Source organism: Rattus norvegicus, chromosome 18 (assembly GCF_036323735.1).
Source record: "Rattus norvegicus strain BN/NHsdMcwi chromosome 18, GRCr8, whole genome shotgun sequence".
Taxonomy (NCBI): domain Eukaryota; kingdom Metazoa; phylum Chordata; class Mammalia; order Rodentia; family Muridae; genus Rattus; species Rattus norvegicus.
In genome coordinates this window covers 11,861,486-11,884,302 of record NC_086036.1, presented here as the reverse complement: position 1 = coordinate 11,884,302, position 22,817 = coordinate 11,861,486, and the positions used below count along the sequence as shown (strand labels likewise).

General features: G+C 40.8%; 1 pseudogene; it reads right to left on the bottom strand.

The window, feature by feature from the left end:
* Positions 1-336: 336 nt before the first annotated feature.
* Positions 337-1,567, bottom strand: Rpl3-ps1 (ribosomal protein L3, pseudogene 1; annotated as a pseudogene).
* Positions 1,568-22,817: the final 21,250 nt, after the last annotated feature.

The window sequence follows — 22,817 nt, the reverse complement described above, 5'->3', positions numbered from 1 at the left end:
CTCAAAAGGAAGTAGAATTTGTAAATATCATATACTAATGAAATTCTTAGTACTAGCTCACTGAGGGTGTTTGAATTTAAGAGAAAAGAAAGTTTGATATAAGGAGAGAAGACAGAGGCTATTTTGTAACTTCAAGCCATAATTTTAAAAAGCATCAAAAAATCATAAACAGTAAAAAAATCAACTTTTAAGAAATAGTTGGGGAATTTAAAAGCTATTCTGAAAATATATAACTGAGTGTCAGGTATCCATCACTTCTTGGTATGAATATACACTTTTTTTACTGGAAACATTTTATTGATGAGACCCCACCAGCTGCATAAAGTACTCCTGACATCAAGCACCTTCCTCCTTGGCAATGCCATCTTTCTCGAGTGGTCCCATGAAAGCTTTCTTCTCCTCCATGGTCTGGAGGCGACCATGTCCGAATTTGAAGGTGTTGTCAATGAACTTCAGTTCAATCTTCTCTAGATCCCGACGTGTGGTCTGGACCAGCAAGGACTTCCGAAGAGCAAGCACTCTCTTCTTGGTTCCCACCACACAGCCTTTGAGCATGATGAAGTCATTGGTCACCTCACCAAAATGGACAAAGCCAACCAGTGGGTTGATGCTCTTGTCAGACAGGTCATAGTCAGTAGATGCATTGTTCTTGATCAGTTTACCGTCCTTGATAGATGCGTTGTTCTTGATCAGTTTACCGTCCTTGATGAGGTAACCTTGACCAATCTTGTAAATCTTCTTGTTAATCTCTGCTCGGTGATGACAGCCGAGCCACAGAGAAGGCTACACCGGCAGGGTGCCAAGCTCCAATACAGGAAACTTTGTGCAGATCTCGATGGGTCTTTCGGGCAGTTTCTTCGTATGCCAATGACTGATCACCTCTTTGTAGCCTTTGCCTTTTGTCAAGCCGATGATGTCAATCATCTCATCCTGCCCAAACATCTGGTTCACAGGAACCTGCTGCTCCAGCCTCTCTCAGGCCCAGTCTAGCTTCTCAGCCACAGTGCCCCCAGTCACCTGGATCTCCATCAAGTGTGCCTTCTTCTGGAGCAGAGGAAGCAGACGCATCTGAGTGTGAGCAATTATGCGGATGACCTGGCAGTACTTCTTCACGCTGTTGAAGTCCTTCCCCAGCTGCTTCTTGCCTGTGTCACCTCGCCATTTCTTACAGTATTTGGTAAAAGCCTTCTTAGATTGGTGCCAGTTCTTATAGAAACGCCTTTTACACTTATTGCTGATGTGCTCAGCAAATACAGTCTTGTAGGTCCAGAGGCCTCATGGGGTTTCTACATATCACACAGTGCCCACAACCACCATGGGTGGGGTTTCCACAATGGTCACAGCCTCCATGACGTTTTTCTTGCTCACCTAGGTCCTGGTCGGTCAACTTCCCAGACAATGTATGGGTCATGCCAGCCTTGTAACCTAGAAAGGCTGTGAGGTGAACAGGCTTGGAATGGTCATCCTTAGGGAAACTCTTCACTTTCCCATGATGCCAGCTGCTGCACTTCAGAGGCAAGAAGCCCAGGGACCCATGCCTAGGAGCTGAGAATTTCCTATGAGACATATTGCCGCCACACGCCTCCGACAGAGCATGAATATACACTTTAGCATATATTCATTTAATGTTCACTATAAGAGCACTGCATAATGGTGCTCATTCAAAGATATTAAGTCACTTGCTTTCGGTAAGATACGTATTACTCGCTCTTTTCTTGACCTCTCATCATAACAGCTACATTTATACATTCCTGTTCTCTAGCTTCTGGAGTACTATAATCAATAAGAGGCATTGAGGAATATGGGAAAGAAGTAGGAGGGAGAGAGGGAGAGAGGGAGGGAAGGAAGGAGGAAAGAGGAGAGGAATGGAGGGAAGGAAGAAGGGAAGTAGGGAGAGGGAGAGAGGGGGAGGGGAAGGAGGAGAGGTAGAGCGAGGGGAAGAGATTAGGTTATGTCTCCTGCTCTCTTAGCTCCCAGGATTCTCTAGGAATTCTTTTCCCTTGGCTGTAATACCCACCAGGCAGGTCATTTTTATGATCTTAGCTACATAGTCATCTTTGGTTTATCTTCCAGTGGATACTCGAAATATCTTTGTCTCCTGATGGTCCCCCTGGTCTTGAATAATAGACCTTATTGTTATGAATCTCTTTAGTCTTATGGTCCTCTGATGGACAACTGAGCAACTCTTGTTTGAATAACCAACTTCCTAGTTAAGCTTTCTTTATTTGAGGGATTAATCCATTTTTACTTTTAGCTTTATTCCAGCTCAAGTTTTAGATATAAAATTCAAAGAATCTTCAAAGCCTGTGCTTTTATTATTATAATGAAAATCCTTTGTTTCAAAGGGCAGGACAAAGTAAGCATGGTTCACATGATCATCTGTCACAGGGTAATTAAATATAGTTAATTATATAAAGACATGAGACTGTCAGTGTTCATTATCACACCATCTAAAAATATTTTATTTTTATAAACATTATTGCTTAAATCGTCAATATTGCCTGGACTTTTTTTTGTTATTTTCACAGTATGATTTTTGCTAGGTAGTGTACCAAACTAATTGTATTTTGTTGACAAAATTTTATTTATTTTTTTAAAAGATATCTCAATGCCCATAGTTCTATAAATTCTAATATTCTTTCTCTTGCTATTCTATAGGATTGTAGAATCATAAACACTTTACAATTGATTAACATAATTAGTGTTGTTTTTAACTGAAGCCAAGTTTGATGAAGGAAGGCAAAGAAAATGACCTTAGTCTTGATGGTTCATTGAGAGCACTAGGGTCAAAGTAATATTTTTTTCAAAAATACATATTATTTATTATAATATCTATTTTTATTTTGACTTTCAGATTTATACTCAACATTGGAGACATATCCTTAAAAGATGGCAAGCTAATTACCTGCAATAATTACCTGAAATAATATAAGCCTGCCCAGATTTTAAATGTATTTGGAGTTGAATTCACAGCAATGATGATATGGATTGATTATACAGAAAATATTAAAAACTGAAATACTAAGGCTTTTGCTTGCTACTACATTGAACTAAGTAATGGTTTAGAATTTTTCACCCCAAAGCCATCGATTTAAACACTGCTTTGAATACAATATTATATATAACGACTATGACATTCCCAATACAGTCTTCATATAGCTTCAAATACAACTTTAAATTTTCACATAGTACTTTCTTGTGTTTTGAAGCAATCTGTAAAAATAAGTTCAGAAATGAATATGCATATTTATCAGTTAGCAATAGCATTCATATCTTTTCAATTATGAAAAATTCTTAGGTAATTCTTACTCCAGAAATTTACTGAATTGTGGGATTTCTGGTGGTCTTCTTGGTTCTTAGCTATTCTGTCATGTATAGAATATTATACCCTTTCGTATTTCATTCAAGTAAAAGTGTGATCTTATATTTTAATTTGATGGCCTCTTTCTTTGCATTCAATATAGACTAAATCCTCTATTGAGTTTTCAATTTTCATCATCTGTAAACAAATTTGGAATTGAGTATATATACCTCTGTTTTGGCCTTGTCTAGTTTTGTGATTTCTTTCTTTACTAAGAGATTTTTATTTTACCTCTGTATTAACTATATTCTTAAAATAATTTTCAGATTTCTCTTACATAGTCATTTGACCTACAATAGTTTATTTTTGATTGTTCATATCATTTATTAACGTTATCACAGTCACAGAAGCTTGCATGTTCTGACATTTTAATTTTTGAGCTCAAATATTAGTCTACTCTCCTCTCTCTCCCTTCTCCTTTCTCTCTCTCTTCACCTTCTTTCCTGAGTTTTGAGGTGACTGACAAAGCTTCAGACAATCATTAGGTGAGTGTTCATAGCTTCATGGATTTAGAATCCTGTGCTGTTGCTGTCGACATACTGGTCTAGCTAAGAGTCGGGAAACGCAGAGTCAGCTCCTGACTGGAAAAGCCTGTTGGCTTTCTCCAGCATCCCCAGTGACTTTGGCTTCACCTTTGAGAAGAGTTAGTTTGAGCTTAGGTGGAGTTTCCACTCTACTGCCCTCGCCTAAGCAACCAGCCAGGTTCCCTCCCATACTCAAGTGTCTAGAGGCACAAGTCATATGTCTACATTTGTGTGTGTGTGTGTGTGTGTGTGTGTGTGTGTGTGTGTGTGTGTTTATCCTTCTCCAAAATAGAATAAAGGCTTTACTCCACATAACTACTCATTCAGGAATCTATTTCTGAACACAGGCATGTTTATCTTTTCAACGCACATTGATACATTTTTCTTTTCATTAAAATGTGTTCTCTGTATGAGAGTGATGTGGCAGTCATGGAGTGCATGCTACAGAGTATCCTTATATCACCTCTTACTATTTCTTTCCTTTATTATTGTAATTGAAACAAGTATAAAGACATTGACACAATTGTCCTGGTTTGCTCTAATGACGATTAAAGAATTTAGTCTCAACTGCACAGAAATTCACCTGTCCCTGACTGTCACAGAATTTTAACATTTCAAATGGGCACTAAGAGAAAAATTCACTTTTAGAATAGTGTTAATAAATAGTATATGCAAGGCTCTGGGTTTGATTCCTAGTGCTACAACAAATAAAAATAAATGCAGTTAAAACTAAAATAAATGTAAAGTAGTGTTAATACCGTGACATTATTGGGAAAAATGTTTAAAAGATATTTCATACTTATTCTTCTTTCAGGAACTGGTTGGGTTCATACACAAATATACCTGGACAACATATCCTATCAAAACTCTTCAGGCCTCCTTTGAAATAATTTTCAAACCCTGTACTAAGATCTCTGTCGACCCTTATGATGTGTCTGTTAATGATATATTTGTTGTTTAACAACAGACAGAAACCACTGAGAAACAAACCTCTGATCTGTTGTTTAAGGTCGGTGAGCTGTTTGACAAACATGACCATATCAAAATTAGAGACCAGAGAATCTCTTTCTGTAACTTTTAAAATAGGTCTAAAAATAAGTTTCAAAACTAATATTTAGAAAATTTTCTATGGACATAGAATGGCTCAGCAAGGAAAGGTTCCTGTTTCTAAGCCTGAGGACCAAAGTTCAATTCCTGGGATTCACCAGGAAGAAGAAAACAACTTTTTAAATTGTCATCTGAACCCCACATGTGTGCTAGTATGTAGGCACATGCGCCAACACAGAGATACATAAATAAAAGACCCTCTTCTATGCCAGTGTGCCAGCTCTCTGGAGTGTGGACTCTCTGCCCCAAATGTTTGTTTAAACAGTAGATCCTGTTGTTTTGCTTGAGCAATATACAAAACTATTCAATTATGTCTTTGGAAAAGAAAAAGAATCCACAATCAGGATGTTTAGATTCAACTCTCTGGATTTACAGGAGTGTAAATAACTCTGGCCCTTGAACAAATAGCTTCGAGTCACCTAGGTGTCTCATGCAGCCAAATGGCTGAGATGGACACCGGGATGTGAACTGGGAAAAGATCCTAAAGTTGCCTTTAGAGTGTAATTGGCTTTCACATCCTCTCATGTAACTTAAAGGCATTCCCGTGTGTGTGTGTGTGTGTGTGTGTGTGTGAATTCTGACCTCAATTGAAAGAGATTGAAGAAATTGTTTTTAAGTAAGTTTTCTCATTGAACTGTTTTTATTGCATGCTCAAGTAGAAAATTCAACTTCAACTTTATCCCTAAAATAAATAGCATGATCTTTTCTTTTTTACTTTGTGCTTTCCTGGAACCACCATGCCAGTACCAAAGCACTCATTTTACTCCAAGGCTTTGGACCAGCAGAAAACACACACACACACACACACACACACATGCACACAAACACATACTACTACCACCACCCCAAAACAAAGCTTATCAAATTAATTCTTCAATCCCTACCAAAAATATGATCAGTGAGAATGGAAACTAATTTCACCCCACCAGAAATGATGAAAGGTCACCTTTAAAAGTGTTGCTGCTATATTTGCATATGTCTAGAATCATTTTGTCATTTAACAGTTAAATTATATTGTTATGTAAAGTGTTGTCATGCAAACGTTAAAGATTAATGAGGAATCAGCTTAAAGTTGATGATATCAGAGAGTTCGTCAACTTGACTGGGCTATGGAGTGCCCAGAGATTTGGTAAATATTATTTTGTGTGTATGAGAGGTATTTTTTTCTGGATGAACTTATCCTTGAATTGAAAGATCAAGTCCCCATAGGTGGAGAAACCTTATTTAATTGCAGGCAGGGATAGAGCAAGAGGATGACCCTTGCCTCCTGCCTTTCAATTAGAACAGTGAGTGGGGTTTCCTTTTGCCCCTGGACTCAAACTCAAACAACAGTTTTTCCTAGGTCTTCAGTCTCCAAGCATTCCCACTGATATTACACCATCAACACATTCCAGAATTCTGAGTCTAATTATACCCTAACTCCTTGGGTCTCCAGTGTGGTGACTCATCCTTCAGAGCCTAGGACACGACAACCTGCAGAAGGACCTGATTTGATTCTTTTCATTACATCTCTTCTTAATGCAAATGGTTTAGTTTCAGATACTCATTTTTGGGAAACAGAACCTCATTTTTAACATAATAGCATCCCTCCACACCACACACACACACACACACACACACACACACACACACACACACAACCCCTAGATATATGAATAAATGAATAAGTGCTAGCTTCAGAGTCCAGAATTGTGTGGTGGGATAGCTCTATTTAAAATAAAACAACATACAAACAAATGGAATTTGCAAGTGATCTCTCCTAACATCGGAGGAAAAAAAAACACCCTAAAGCTGAAACAGGATATTATACAAAAAATGCATTGGTATTTATTAGTGTAATTATTATTTTCCGTGTTAGTATAGTTCTTGTATCTTAGGTGCTAGATCTTGAGAGAGAAATAATATAAACACAAACCATTTTTAAAAAATTACATATCTGGGGCTCAGTGGGAAAAGGTGCTTATCACCAACCCTGGCATCCTGAGTGTGATCCCTGGATATTGCTCTGTGGAAGGTGAGGACCTAGTCTTACAAGATGTCCTCTGACCTCCATAGATGTTCTGTGACACATGCCTACACGTCCATAAACACTCACACTTGCATGTACAATAAACCAGCTAGTGTATAAAAATTTACATACCTTCAGATGATTGACTCTTTCTTGTTTAGTATACTGAATGAACCAGTACACATGGTGGTTATGGAAGACCCATCTCCTTGGACAGTATTTAAGGGGAAGTTGTTCATTTGCCATATGTCCGCCATCTTGCCAAGGAATAGAGGGAGAGTCTGATCACCTGCCATTGAAGTATGCGTGCTTTCCTCAGCAGGTGTCCGTCAAATGTCTCTGAGAGCTGAGTAGACCATGATAATAGTTGTCAGGTGCCTCCTTTGCTCCTCATGCCATTGTGGAAAGATGTGTTTCACGAGATAAAGCAGAAGCAAGACTTATTGACACCTATCACCTTTATTACACGAGCTCTAGAAAAGGTCATAACATGTGTTGCACCTTTGATTACAGTGGGTCTGCAGAGATGTTTGCTATGTCTGCTTTTCATGATGAAAGAAAGAGTGATAAGAGGGTGGACAATGCTGGGCTTCTTAGAGTACATCTGCAAGAGGCTGTCTCTGACATGTGAGGTCATTTCTTACCTACACGGTGAATTGCCTCCACACCCATGAAATCCCATTTTTCTCTGCTGACACTGCAACTTAAATTGATGTTGGTTGTTGCAAATGCCTTTGAGAAGGTGGAGCCAAGCCATTAGAAGTTGACGAGGGAGGCACTTCTAACACTGCTGGGTAGCAGCTCTGACTTGGGGTCCTATTTTTCTATGAGGAAGTGTTTGCTTGCAGGACTAATTTCTTAGAGCAAACAAGAAAAACTGTAAGGTGTGTTCTTCAGTTGACTTGTCTTAATGGTGGATAAATTATTTACAATTGGGTGAGCTAGCTCCCAAGAGAGGAATGTCTAAGTAGTTGTCAAGGCTGCCATGGTGTCTCTCTCTGGAAGTCCATGACATTACCAGGGTAATGACTTTCATGGATCATTCCTTTTACTTTTTTTTTTTATTTATTTACTCTTTGTGGATTTCATAGAATATGTTTTGATCATATACAGCTTTTTTCATCTCTGTAACCACTTAACTTTATGTTCTTTTTCTCCTTTAAACATCAACAACCCACTAAAAAAAATAGAAACTCTGATTTGTATTGGCCATCTACTCTGAGTGCCCTGCCCTAGAGTGTGGTTCAATAGCCAGTGTCACTCCATTGAAAGAACCTGATTTCTCTCTCACAGCAGCTATCAACTATAAATAGCTTCTTGAGAATCTGTGCTCACCTCTCTGACTACTTTTATAAATCTCAAATCTCTCTCTTTCACTCTCTCCCCTCTCCTTTCCACTCTTCCTTTCCCCTTTCTCCCCCTTTCTCTCCCCTTTTTCTTTTTCCCTTTCTTTTTGTTATGTTTCCAAACTTGTTGTCTACAGTGTGTGCATCCATCTGGACAGAAGCCAGAGGTCAACCTGTGGTTTGTAACAACTGACCACCTTGGTTTTAAGACAGTGCCTTACCCATAAATTAGGGTGCTGGCCAACGAGCCTCATTCACGTCTAGGTCTCCCAGGCAATGGGATTACATGTGTAAGCCACAATAATATCAGGATGTTTTATGTGATTTCTGGGGATCAAACTCAAGTTTTCAGACTCCCTAGCTCTTTATTCTCATTTTTCCCTAGTCCTTTATTTGTAAAGGATCAAGCAGGTGTGTTTTTCTTTTTTCACTAAGAAATATTAATATCTCACTGGATAGCAAATTCTAATTATTGTTAACAAATGAAAAGATTTGTAGTTTCTGTGGGATTTAACCTATTCTTTTCACACAAATGTTCAGGTTTTCTGCTTGTTTTCCATTTCTTTCTGAGGTTGCCAGGCAAGGCTTATTCCTAAAAGCAGTCCTCTAGCTTTCTTGTAATGTGTGGACCTTGAAGAGAAGCTAAACTCCTAATCTAATAAGCACCTCCCCTCTAATTCCTCTAGGATTACCTCTGGCTTTTACCATCAGGATCTCTTACTTCCTGTTTTGCGAAGGATAGCAGATGCAGACAAAGAAATGCTGCTGTGAGGAGAGCCATGAGGCACATTTCCCCCATCTGAATCATCTTCTCTGTGAGGAATGCTATCTTCCCTTCCCTTTCTGTTTTCTTTCTCCTACATAGACTCTCTTGTAGCAAAGCTCTGCCTTTTCTTTTGCTCATTCAATTCTCTAAGCTCCATACATAGTGGACTTGGTACCCATGCTCCATGGTACCAAGGCATCTGTGGCTAAAATACCAATGCACTGTTTCCTGTCAGTGTTCAGTCATGGGGAACTGGGCCACAAGATACTCTATAAGGAAGACTGAAGGTACAAAGTGTCAGGCAGGTCCAAAGGGTATCCCAGTCTCTACAAAAGGGTAGGCCCACTGACTCATCCAAAATTGAGTCTAGGCCCAGCTCAAATTTGACTATAGGAATATCTTTGGCAATTAGATAAAAACCATTACTCCTAACGAATTTGTGACGCCTGTTCCCATCTCCCAAAAGTAGTCTTTTTCATTTCCTCTGGCAAAAGGATCATATGCCTGTCCAATTAACATATACCTGTGGCACCTACCAGTATATCAAGGACTGGGCTAGGCTCCAGGCTCCCTCAGTCTTACTCACAAGTACTTGCAAGCTTCCCTTCTCCCAGCTCCTTATAACCTGGAGATGTCTGCTTTTCTGAGAGAGAGCCTTGGCAGTTTGAAACTTTTCTTTTTCCATCCACGGTGCAGCCATTTTGGATTCTCTACTGCAACTCCTCAAATACACAGAACAAGGTGGAAGATGTTCTCTGCATCATCAGCAGCTGAGAAATCCTCATTTTGAGACAAAAGTTTTGAATTCCAAGTATGTTTGGAAGTAGAATATCTAAGGTAAAATATTTAAGTAGGATATTTAAGTCACCCAACCTAACAGCTGAACTACAAGTTAAAACAGAGTAAAGAAATGATAGGATTGTAAAAAAAAAAATGGAAATAAAAATAATTTTCAATATAACATGGACTTTAAGACATTCGGACAAAAATTACGTAGCAATGGAAGCTGAATACACTCAAGGAAAAAAGAAGCCACACCCAGGGGAAGCACTAGCCTTGTGGGGTGTTTAGGTGTGACCAGCCGAGAAAGCTACTTTGAACAGTGCGAACAAGGACCCTCAAACTACTTTGATTCTCATGTCCTCTCCAACCATTTTAGTTTTTTTTCTTTCTCATTCTTTCTCCCTCTTCTTCCACCTTCTCTTCCTCCTTTTCCACTTCTCCTCTTCCTCCTTTTTCTTCTTCTTTTCCTTCTCCTTCTCTCCCTCCTCATCCTTCTTCTTCATGAGGGTCTCTTTATTATGTCTTGGAATTTAGACCAGGTTGGCATCAAACTCACAGAGCTCCACCCTCTTTCTGCTTCCAGAGTTCTGGAACTAAAGGCGTATGCTACCACACCCAATTCTTTTTAATGTTTTCATTCTTTTTTTTTTTTTTCCCGGAGCTGGGGACCAAACCCAGGGCCTTGCGCTTGCTAGGCAAGCACTCTACCACTGAGCTAAACCCCAACCCCCTTTTAATGTTTTCAAGTACATAAGACATGATTTTATCAATCTGTCATACATAAAGCCTGAAGTTTACTGAGGAGAGAAAGTTCATATAATTGAACTAAAAAATTTAAACTTATGATTCCTCTGTGTTAAGTTGACTAACATGTCCATCTAATAACTATAAAAATAATTCTTGCATCCTGTGCATGTACCAGACAAGCTAAGGAAAAGCCAGTTCATGTTAGACTAAGAAAATGCCTCTTCCAAGCGAGTGTACTGTGAGTCATGGTTCACATTTGAGTGTGGCAATTAAATGTCGCTTGATTCCCTTCTCTGACTTCCTATGTTTCTATTTTTTCTCTTACAACAATTACTTTTTCTATTAAGGTCAGAATAAAATTTTGCTTCTTCTTCAAGCACTTTCTGGTCACCTTTTAAGAAAATACATTTATTAAGATAAGAAGTCACTGGGTGTAGATTAACACATCTTTTAAAAAACCCTTGATACAGGTAAGTTCTTACATTTGTCCAAGTCTTTCTGATTTGCCTACGGTTCATCTCACTCTAAGAATTTCTTTTCTGTTTGCAGCTGAAACATTCCTGGACACATTCTAAAACCTGTAGAAAGCGCCGGGCTTGATCAGGCAAGAAGGATTTTTGAAAGGGAGTGTGTGCGCTCATGTTGGCAGCAAAGACTGATATTGCCTGTCGAGCCACTGGGCAATCTGAGGCTCAGAAATTTCCTTTCCGTTGAAAAAGCTCTCAAAGAAGAAATTAAATCACGCCAGACAAGAGATGCTTGTCTAAGAAATCAAAAGCATAGCAGACACAGGTCGACTCCCTTTCCTTCACTTTTAAGTCTCTCTTTCGAAATGGCTGCTACTTAAATGTCTACTTCCTGCCAACACTTTCATTTAGGGGCTGCTGCATCCTGGCTCCTGCCCTCAGAGTTGCTATGCTGGACAAACTGTGTAAGGCGTTGTTCTGCACCATTCCAAAGTCTGCCAATCAGCACCTGTGCCTCAGCCACATTCAACCAAGACCAGCAAGACCAAAAGACACAGAACATTCTTGTCTCTCTGTACTGGGATCACATTTCCAGGAAGTTTGGTCTGATCACCTCCTTGGCAGTTCTCTCTGCAGTGGCTATCTCAGAAAGCCAGGTACTGCCCTCACATGAAGCTATTATTAGGCCAGTGCTGTGCCAAGTACAACATACAGAGAAAGGCCAGGAGCCGTTGAGGTGCTCGGCTGCACAGGTCCTTGCAACGTAGGGAGTATTTTCATTTCCTAACCATTTCCTCTTGGATACTTACAAGAATTCCATACGTCAGTCACAGCACCCCTTGTTGGCATTTAGTGTAGGCTCTGCCCTACAGTTACCTAGCAACAACCAGGTGTGCCTGCCTCACTATAAAAGGGGCTGCTCGCCCCCTCCTCTCTCTCTTTTTGCTCTCCTGCCCTTGCTCCCGTACCCTCTTCCCTTCTTTCCCCTTTCCTCTCCCTCCTCTCTCTCCACACACTCATGGTTGACCTCTACTACTCTCCCCTCTCCCCTCCCCCCTCTCTCCTCTCCCCTCTCTCCTCTCCCCTCTCTCCTCTCTCCTCTCCTCTCTCCTCTCCTCTCTCCTCTCCTCTCTCCTCTCCTCTCTCCTCTCTCCTCTCTCCTCTGTCTTCTCTCCTCTCTCCTCTCTCCTCTGTCCTCTGTCCTCTCTCCTCTCTCCTCTCTCCTCTGTCCTCTGTCCTCTCTCCTCTCTCCTCTCCTATCTCCTCTCCCCTCTCTCCTCTCCCCTCTCTCCTCTCTCCTCTCCTCTCCCCTCTCTCCACTCTCCTCTGTCCTCTGTCCTCTGTCCTCTCTCCTCTCTCCTCTCCTCTCCCCTCTCTCCACTCTCCTCTGTCCTCTGTCCTCTCTCCTCTCCTCTCCCCTCTCCCCTCTCCTCCCCTCTCCTCTCCTCTCTCCTCTCCTCTCTCTCCTCTCTCCTCTCTCCTCTCCTCTCCTCTCCTCTCCTCTCCTCTCCTCTCCTCTCCTCTCCTCTCTCCCCTCCCCTCTCCCCTCTCTCCTCTCTCATCTCTCCTCTGTCCTCTCCCCTCTCCCCTCTCTCTTCTCCCCCTCCCCTCCCTCCTCTGTGCATTTCTCTCAACTCCCCCCAATACCCTGAGGGAAGGGATGCCTCAGTATTTATAAAACACTACTCTGACTCCGTCCTCATTCTATCCCACTGCTATTACAGGGACAAATTGAACTAATAAGGTTTCAGGAGTAGCAAATCTCAAACCTGCATCTTCAGACTGCTTGCATTCTTTTTCACACACAGAGACCTGTTTTTTTGCTTTCTCTATGATCCCTTAAGCCTCTCAAAGTACAGTCTCCTCAAAAGCTAAGAAAAATAGAGAGGAAGAGATATATGCCAAGGGAAGGTACTGAAGATGAATTTGAATTAGAGATAAATTGGCTGTTCCTTTTAGAACCACTCTGAGTGCTTTCTTCCATGAGAAAATCACTTGCCTGATAGGACCAATCCTCTAGAGCAAAACACCTAAGATTATGCCAAGGATGCCACTGCTATCCCTGACCACTGAGCTGGCAATCTTACTTCAGCTGCTTCTGCCCTTGGTTGGATGACCACAGCTCTGTCCCTCCTGTGAAAGCTGGCTCTGTTCTCTGTGGTTTCTCCTCCCCTTCCCAGGCTTGTGTTTGTTTGATACTAAGGAAAACAAATGACCCCATCTCCAGTTCATGACACATTCTTTGTGTCAGGTTTAAATAGGAAGTCTTAACTTGTGTCTTGTCTGGGCACCCGTAACAATCTGTCTGCGGTATCTACACCCCTTTGAAACCGCAGACCAAACCTAGTTCCAATTTCAAATGGAAAGCTCGTTACTGGACTCAGAACCCTGGGCTTGTGGATGAATTCCAGTTTGTATCAGCAGGCATTCCAGAAGTCATGTGTGTCAACGGCCTTATTGGCTGAATAATTAGAAAATGTGGAAAACCTTGAGCAGCGTTTGAAAGAGATTGATTACAGAGTCTCATACTTAGAAATAAAATTTAAATTATGTTTATGTGTCATTCTCTATATTGGCCCTGAGCAGGTGGCAGCATTTCCCCAGAAACCGTTCTGAAAACAGAGCTTGCAGGGCTGTGTTTATTTACAGCTGTTTGAGCCACACTGCCGTGGGATGTTTAAGACTTGAAGTGTACCATGGTCGGTTCTGATAAGCACGCTCCCGTTTCAAGGAGGCCGGCTGCATTCTATTTGAGACAAAGGAGAAATCAGAAGCACATAAAGACGTCGGAAGAGAGGAGTTAGCTTTGGCCTTTACCCCTGCTGCCCTCTCTCTGTAAAGATTTCCACAACCTGAAGTCAACATATTTTTTACTTACTTAAATCACTGTATTTTCACTTGTCCCACCTCCCATACATTCACTTCATGAGAGCAGAAATACCATTTTACGTGAAAGATACGAGTGATGACCGAAATTACCTTCCAACAGTGCCTTGAGTCACTTCACTACATGCAAAGGCCCACTATGCTAGCAAACTAATCGACTAGAACGTGGGTGCCCCTGAGACTCCAATTCCAGGGCTGCTTATTACCAAATGATCATCTACTTAAGTCCACTCATTCGGAGCTTATCGATTGACTGTCAGGATGTCAGGCACCTCATTACGTGTGGTAATTAATAAAAAATGCAGTTCTACTCTTCTTGCCTCAAGGAATTTATTACCTAGGAAAAATAAGACAACAGCGCATCACACAGGAACTACTCCCCTAAATGGGTTACTCCTCCATTGTGAAGACAGCCACTAAATTCTTGGCCGTATTTAACGATGACATAGAAGTCTGCTCACATGCTTGGGTAGAGTGAAGCATGTTGCACAGTGTATCAGTACCCTTTCAATCCGTCCACCTTTGACTCTTCCCAAAGATGTCATTGCAGCCACTCCGAGCGCCCAGTTAGAAAGCCAGCAGCTCTTTAAGTGGTATCATTGGGTGTGTCTTCCAAGTCGCCACACTTTTTTACATCTTTTGTCACAGAATTTACTGATCTCCTAAGGGCCACCATAAAGAAGGCGTGAGAGGGGGACTGGAACACATAATGAGTTAGGTTTTTATTCCTGGGTTCTTTTTAAACAGGGCCTAGAATCTTTGGCGAACCTGGGTTACAGTCGTTAATACCGGGTAGGCAAAAATCCCATGTTGTCAGCAAAACTTTGATGGTATCAAAATACATGTGAGTCACCTAATTTCAGCCTTTTGGAGGTGGGGCTTGGGAAACTGGAAAAGAAGCTTTGCTCACCCGCCAGAATGAGACACCACCAGGCTGTGGGACAGAGGGCTCCTTAATGGCTCTCTCTGAATTCTCAGGCGTAGAGCTCAACATGAGTGAGTCTGCGCAGTCCTGTGGAGGATTTCCTTTTGCTTCTCTGTCTTCTGAGGCTGTGGGAAACAGGCTCCTGTGAATCCTGCAGTCTCAGGCAGATCAAAGATGAGCAGAGGTGGAGGTGCTGGACGGTTTCATTGCTCCAGGCTGATTATTCAGTCACAGGAGATTCCACCCAGGGAAGTTGCTGAGCCTGTTTGCGGCTGCTGGGTAGAGCCTTTTAAAGGGACATCGCCCCGTTCCTGTACAGAATTTTATGAAAATGATGCTTGGAAATGAAGTGCATGCGATGACTTCTAATTGCCATCATCCTTAAAGACTGTTTAAAAAGGAAAGGATGAACCAGACTTTGTTTTTCATCAAACAGTCCGTTCCAGGGGCGGATTCCAACGTGCCTTTTAGGCAGCGTTTTAAACCTGTGAGTGGATGGGGACAAGTTGGAAATGTGCCGTGTATTACTGTGGGAAAATTACGATAAAGCATAACTCAGTGAATCCCAGTTTGGAGACTAGACACATATGAGTACACACACACACACACACACACACACACACACACACACGCATGCATGGACGCACACGCACGCACGCACGCACGCACGCATACCACGAACAACTGTGCTTCCAAAGCCCAAAGGACGACGTGTTCTTGACTCCTAGCTTATTTTTATTCTTTCTTGAGTGAAATTTGCCTGGACAAAAAAAGAATTAAGAAAGGAACTCTTACACAACCAACGTTGGTTTTCTGGGATCTTTGACAGAAATTCGGTGTCTTCCATGCAACTTCTTCCTGGGTCTTAACAGGAGAGTTGAAAATGTTCTTCTAAAGATTATAAAATTATGACCTGGTTCAGAGGTGCGCTTACCTGTAGTCCCAACTACATAGGAGGAGGCGGGAGGATCACTTGAGACCAGGAATTAGAAAACAGACTGCTCAAACAGTGAGACCTCCATCAACAAACAAACAAACAAACAAACAAACTTGTTAATAATTAATTGTTTGATCTAATTTAAAGACACTTGGTTTAGGGAATGATAAGCAGAATAATATGGGAAGCTTTCTCGATGGGTCTTCATACATCATGCGCTCTCACTTGTGCTCGCTCTCTCTCTCTCTCCCTCTCTCTCTCCCTCTCCCTCTCCCTCTCCCTCTCCCTCTCCCTCTCCCTCTCCCTCTCCCTCTCCCTCTCCCTCTCCCTCTCCCTCTCCCTCTCTCTCTCTCCCTGTAAGGGCTTATGTACGTGTTCATACATGTGGAGAGCAGAGTTCACTGTTTTACTTTTTTTTTTTTTTTTTTTGTGACAGCATTTCTCACTAAATCGTCTCTCAATTCAGCTGTACTGACAGGCTAGCACGGCTTTTTATACATATCCTAGAAATCAAACTCATGTTATCATACTTGTGCACTAAATACTTTATTGGCAGCTATCCCTCAAGTTCTAAGAGCTCATGTATTTTCTTTTAGTATTTCATCTTTAGCAAGAGATCATCATCATCGTCAATGATCATCATCATCATCACCATCAGCATCACCACAATCATCATCCTTGAGAAAGCATGTTTCCAGCCAGCTGTTTAATACATTATTGATTACATAAAAGAAACCAAAACCGAACCCAAACCCAAATCAAACTAAAAGCCCAACTTTCTTTTTGCAGTGAAATGGATCTGAAGTTGGAGTTTGGTGTGTAAATACTTTGCTTTTCTGTTGATGGCACGGGCTTTATAAATGTCTATTCTTTATGATGCATAAAGTCTATAGTGGAATGTTTTTTGTGGTCTAATGAAGATTTCAGCATCTCCTATTAAAATATTACTAATTTTGGGTTAAGGAGTAGAAGAATGTCTTCACTGTTTTTGTATGTCACCAGATTCAGGTAGAATGATGGATAACATCTGATATCAAATCGTCTATGTTAAGGCACTGCATCTCATAAAAATATCATCCTATGGAGTCACAGGAAACTGGAGCTGTAGTTCTGCCCATGTCATGTAGATGAAGAAACTACAAAGCAGAGAAACTTCCAGTTAACAATGGGTGGGGCAATCATAAACACATTCAAACCTTGTCTCTGACAGTGCCCTTTGTGTACATCTTTTAACATTTCCACTATACTTACCCACATCCTTGTAATTAAGAGTTATTTCTTGCTAACTATAGCAGACTAGTCTTCCCAAGAGAAGCTATTTTGAGGAAAAGGAAGGATTGTAAGAAGGGGAAGGGAGGAATCAGAGACGCCATGTCTTTGCTTTCTAAGTGGAGGAGAGAATGTCTAGTTGCTTGGGGTAGTTGGTTTGGTATCACCATTACCTGGCTTGGACAACTTCAGAGAGAAAACCTGTATTTTGGGGTGCAATTTCAGATTTGGAGTAGAGTGGCTTTGGCCATGGGAGCACAAGGTAGAGGCTGTTCACATAAAGGGCCAGGAAGCAGAGGGCTAGAGGCTGAGTAGAATATATAAAAGCCTGCATTTGGGTGCCTGTTTCTTCAAGCTAGTTCCTACCTGTTAAAGCCTTTAGAGTCTCCCAAGTGGTATTATCTGCATGGAGAAAACATTGAGAACACAAGCTTGTGTTTAATACATTTCAGAGTCAAACCTTAACCTTCTACCACTGACCTCAAAGTTTAATCTTAAGAGCTCCCTCCCACATATACACAGTTCCAAAGTTCAATCTGAAACCTAAGACAAACTCTCCACTATGAGTTTCGTGATATCAAAAAGAAAGTTACATACTTTAAATATAACACAGATTAAGTGTTCCAGCTCCAAAGGGGAGAGAACCATAGAATCACAAGGGATGGATGAAGTCTAATGTCAAAGAAGAGCTAAAGTCATTAGAACAAACAGTAAGTGCTATCTAGCATCCAGGGCACGTAGTGTGGTTTGAGCAATCACACCCCTGTGGCTCTGCTGCCACACATGTCCTCTCAGTGAGGTTAGCAACAAGCATTTCCTAAAGATTTCCTCAGCTTATGCCTTGTGTTCCTGGCATCTCCAGTTCAGTGACTCCATGGTAACTTAGCCTTCATTCCTACAAATTCAGACTTCAGATTGTTAGGCACTCCCTGCAGGAAATGTGAGGTGAGATACACACCTGTTCTCATAAGCACTCCTTAGCCAATTGGGTAGAAACATCCATCGCTCTGTAATGCTTGAATTCTGCAAGCTTGAAAAACTCGCACCTTCTAGATGATGTCAGGTTCTGCTACTAGCTTGAGAAGTAGCTTGGAAGGCTTGGAACATAGATGCAGAAGCCTTCTGAGTACCCTGTCAGCTGAGTCTGGGGCCAACAAGGGACCAGGAGAGGGGCCTTTAATGGGTGGTCCTTGTTCAACAGAGTATTTCTGTCACAGTGTGTTTACAAATAGAAGTCTTTCAAATGTGTTTTTAATTCATCCTCTGGCATCTGTGATGGGGGAGGATCCTTGCTACTGTGCCAGTTGAAGGTGTATTTAATGATGCTTCTATTTAATATACTAACTGTTTAGCAGTTATAGATTCTTCACCTGCAGTTGCCTTGTCCACCATTTTCAATGTGTTGGCATTCTTTTCTTCATTAAACTCAATGTCCCCCACATATTTCTCTTCTACTTTCTGAAATAGATTCCTACTGTAAATCTGGCTAAACACAGGCAGCAACAACCATGCCACAGCTTACATGTTATTTTATTAAAATTTACTTCGTTAAATAAATTGGTTTGTTATTTTTTTAGTTCAGCCGCACACATGTTTTCAGTACATGGGTGAGACACAGCCAGGTCCTTGGCCGGAATGTAACATGATTGGTCTTTAGCTGAAGTCTCCAAAGAGTCTGTTCCCATCTGAGACTTCATGAGCACTGTTTTCCCTTCCTGAACTGTCATCAGAGCTGCTTGTTTACACTGCAATTCCAACCCCATCCACATTCTTCTCACAAAGCAAGCCCAAAGACCTAAGAATCTCATGACCAGATAATAGTTTCAGCAATGATCCCATCACTTATGGTACTAAGTGTCTGTGACCACATGACTCCTAGCACTAATTTTTTGTTTGTAATTTTTATATTGCTGTGAGAAAGCTACTTGATACAGATGATTTGGGAGAAAAGATTTATTTTGGCTTAGAGTTTTAGACATTTTAATTCACTTTAGCAAGGAAGGCACTGTAGCTGCTCCATTCATGGAGGTAGACCAGGAATTAGGAAAATATGAGGTGAAGGATCAGGAGGAGGAAATTCATCACATTCATAGGGCTCTGTGTGTGTGTGTGTGTGTGTGTGTGTGTGTGTGTGTGTGTGTGTGTGTGAAGAGGAAGAGAAGACTATGCAGCAGGACTAGATGAGATATTCACAATCTTTGCCTTCAGTGTGTGATTCAGCTTGGCTCTATCTCCTGAAATAGTGCTACCAGTGTGGGGATGAACACTCAGATCATATGTGGGGCATCTTATATTTAATTTGTAACTGTATTTGTGCTTGTGTTTATGTTCAGTTAAGGAGGACCCCTGGGGAGGTGGAAAAAAGGAAACGAGGGAAGAAAAGATTATGGGATAGGGGGAAAAGGGGATAACATTTGAAATATAAATGCATAAAATATGCAAGAAAAATAAAATTAAAAAAGGCAGATTCCAAGAATATGAGGTTGATTGATTTTAATAATGTGAAGTGGAGTGACACATCTTTAAACAGTAAAGTCATGCTCAAAGAAATGGCTTAAATGAGAAATGTTCTCCCTAAACATGTGTGTTTGAACACTTGGTCACCAGTAGGTGACACTTTTAGGAAGGTTTCGAGCCCTCATGAGGAGGAGCCTTGCTGGAGGAGGTATGTCTCTAAGAGCAGGCTTTGGCTGTTTATTGCCTCACTCCATTTTCAGTTCACCCTCTCTACTTTCTGCTTGAGCCTCCTCCTGCCATTCCCCAGCCCCCAATCTGGATGCTCACTCTGGAAAGGTGAGCAAAAAATAAACTCTTTCTTCCTTTACTTGTTTTTGGTCATGGTGTTTATCATAGAAACAATAAGCAACCAACACAACATAACACAACATAACACAACACAACACAATACAATACTACACAATACAGGAGTAATTTCTAGCTTATGCTGATTAATTTAAAAGAACCTCTGTATCTTCACATTCTATTTCATTGACATTTTCAAGCTTATAAGATGAATGTAGTTACAATGAGAATGACAATTAAGAAGAATATGATTGAAAAGACTATTTGGTTTGGGGGAAAGGATAGGAATTTTTACTATATGGAATCAAGAAGTATGCAGGTTCACCTCCTGCAAAGCAGTTTGAGTGTTGAAATCGAGAAAGCTGACACACACTTTTGTTCATCAAGTGCAACACAGAGTCTGAGCTTCCTCAGTATATGTGTTTGTAGAAAAGGAGCCATAAACACCTCTCATTTCCCTGAACAAATAATAATGTATGCACCTGAAGATTTATACCAAATGTTAACTGACTAGATTCCTTTTCTTAGACTACCTGGCTTTATCTTTACTTCAGTAAACCATGAGTCAGAATGGATGCAGCTGAAGGCAGAACTTTTCTAAGTTCAAATGATATTTTATCATCTACTCATCAAATGACTTCAAGTATCTTACTAATGTAGCCAGGTGTCTGATATTACACCTGTTTCATCAAATTCATGTGGTCCCTGTGAAGACTGAAGAGGTGAATGCTACGGTATGATCAGTTTAGTGCTTTGCATCCGAGATCTTCGTCCATTTTCCCCCACAGTGGACTCCAACAGTCTAACTAGTCTTCAGTCCACGCTATAGTTAAGGTTCCAGGTAAGAGTACTTTAGGATTCCCACTTCCACTAAATCCCTGCATTCATTAGACAACCTTTTTCATCACTAATCAAATGTCTGACAAACTTCAGGGGTGAAGGATTTCTTTGACCCCCTATTTCAGGTGGAGCTGTAGCTGTGTGTGTGTGTGTGTGTGTGTGTGTGTGTGTGTTTGTGTGTGTGTGTGTGTGTGTTTGTGTGTGTGTGTGTGGTGTGGTGTGTGTGTGTGTGTGTGTGTGTGTGTGTCAGCTGCTTTTTAAGATGTCACTGAAATGCTGTATCACTGAAAGCAGTGATGGGATAGAATAGAAATTAGGAAAGACGATGGAGCCCAGCACCTGCCCTCTAGGATCCACCTCTTCCAGGGAGGCCCAGGATGGAGTCTGCTCTCTGGGATCCATCCGCCCCAGTAAGACCCCACAATTTCTACAGTAGCTCTCACTGGGGTTCAGCTCTTCTGACCCATGAGCCCGTGGGGCACATTTTACATACACATTATGGCAATCAGAGATTAATTTGAAACCTATCACTCCTAATTCCTAGACTTGGTGGCAAAGCATGAATGGGGATCTTCAGTAAGTCTTCTAAATAATTGGAGTCACTTTTCCATCCGTATATGCTTCTTCTACACACAGTGACTGTTTAGTCTCCTGATCTATAAGTCTTTAAGTGACGAGTAATTTATATGAGGTCTGGAGAGATGGTTCAGCAGTTAGGAGCACTTGCTGCTCTTGCAGTAGACCTGGCTCTGTTCCCCAACACCCACATGGTGGCTCACAACCACTTATAATTTTAGTTCTAGGGGATCTGATGCTCTCTTCTGATCTCCATAGGCTTCTGCATGTAGTACACATGAACTCACATAGGCACACACACATGCACACTATAGGTAGATAATAAAATGAGCACTATTACAAGTATTTCTCAGGTATTAAACTGAAATGTAATCCACCCCAAGTGATTAGAGAGTAGAAAATTCTAATATGGGAAATGTTTGCTTTTAGAAAATTAATACAGAGAGTTAATATTGACATTAACTTGGGCTCCCATTATTCAAATAGTATTTTTTGAACAGATAGAAAAGGAAAAGCATAATTTTCATATATATTCTTCTAAAATATTCCATAAAGGCTCCCAGGTGGGAGGCATCTACAGATGGAGTCCTCATGAGAGAAGCCGTAAGAAGAGGGAGGCGTGGGAACGCTGTACACAGCTGAGGATTTCCCAATCTCCATTTCGTCTGTAGGCATCAGCACCAGGCACACTAATGAAGCTGACCTCTGACTGCTTATCCCCTCACATGACATTTGGAATAGTTGCTAGAATGTAATGCAATGGAATAATTTTATTGCACAGTGCCAAATATATTTTCTTAAGTGTCCTTGCCAGTCTGGAATGTGATGTTCTGTTCCTTTTGTGGTCTCACAGATGCTTCATGGCTTAGGCACTCAGGCCATGGTTACCTTCCTGCTATCTATGCTAACACACCGCTGAACTAACAGGGGTAATAAAAGAATTACAAACCCAAGAGTCGTTATGAGATGACAGTGAGTCACAGAGCAGTTGTAGAGTTCACCCCTAAACACTATTGGTGAAGTGTTAAGATAATAAATAAAATATGCAATAAATATTAAAATAAAGATTTAATTTAAAATTATAGTGTTAAAATACCTTATATTCTATGCTAAAGTATTGAAAAAAGAAGACTGGGAGTTTTAGGGTGGTCGGAGAGATATGGTATATGTCTGGAGTCTAAACACCAGAACAGCAAGTATTTGGTGATAATAAGGTTCAAATTCAGGTTTTTGCTACACAGCTAGACTCTTTAAAGAAAAACAAAATCAAACAAAACTAAAACGCAAGTATTTACTCCACTATTCCTTTCTATCTTTTCATATCTTATCACTAATTAACGTTCCATTAGATGATGGAATCTTCCTTTTAAATTATTCATCAACCATGGAATACATTTTCCAGAGTGAAAGAGAAAAAACTACTTACTTTTAAAATGTCATTAATTTCTACTTATTTCAAAGTTAATTTATTTT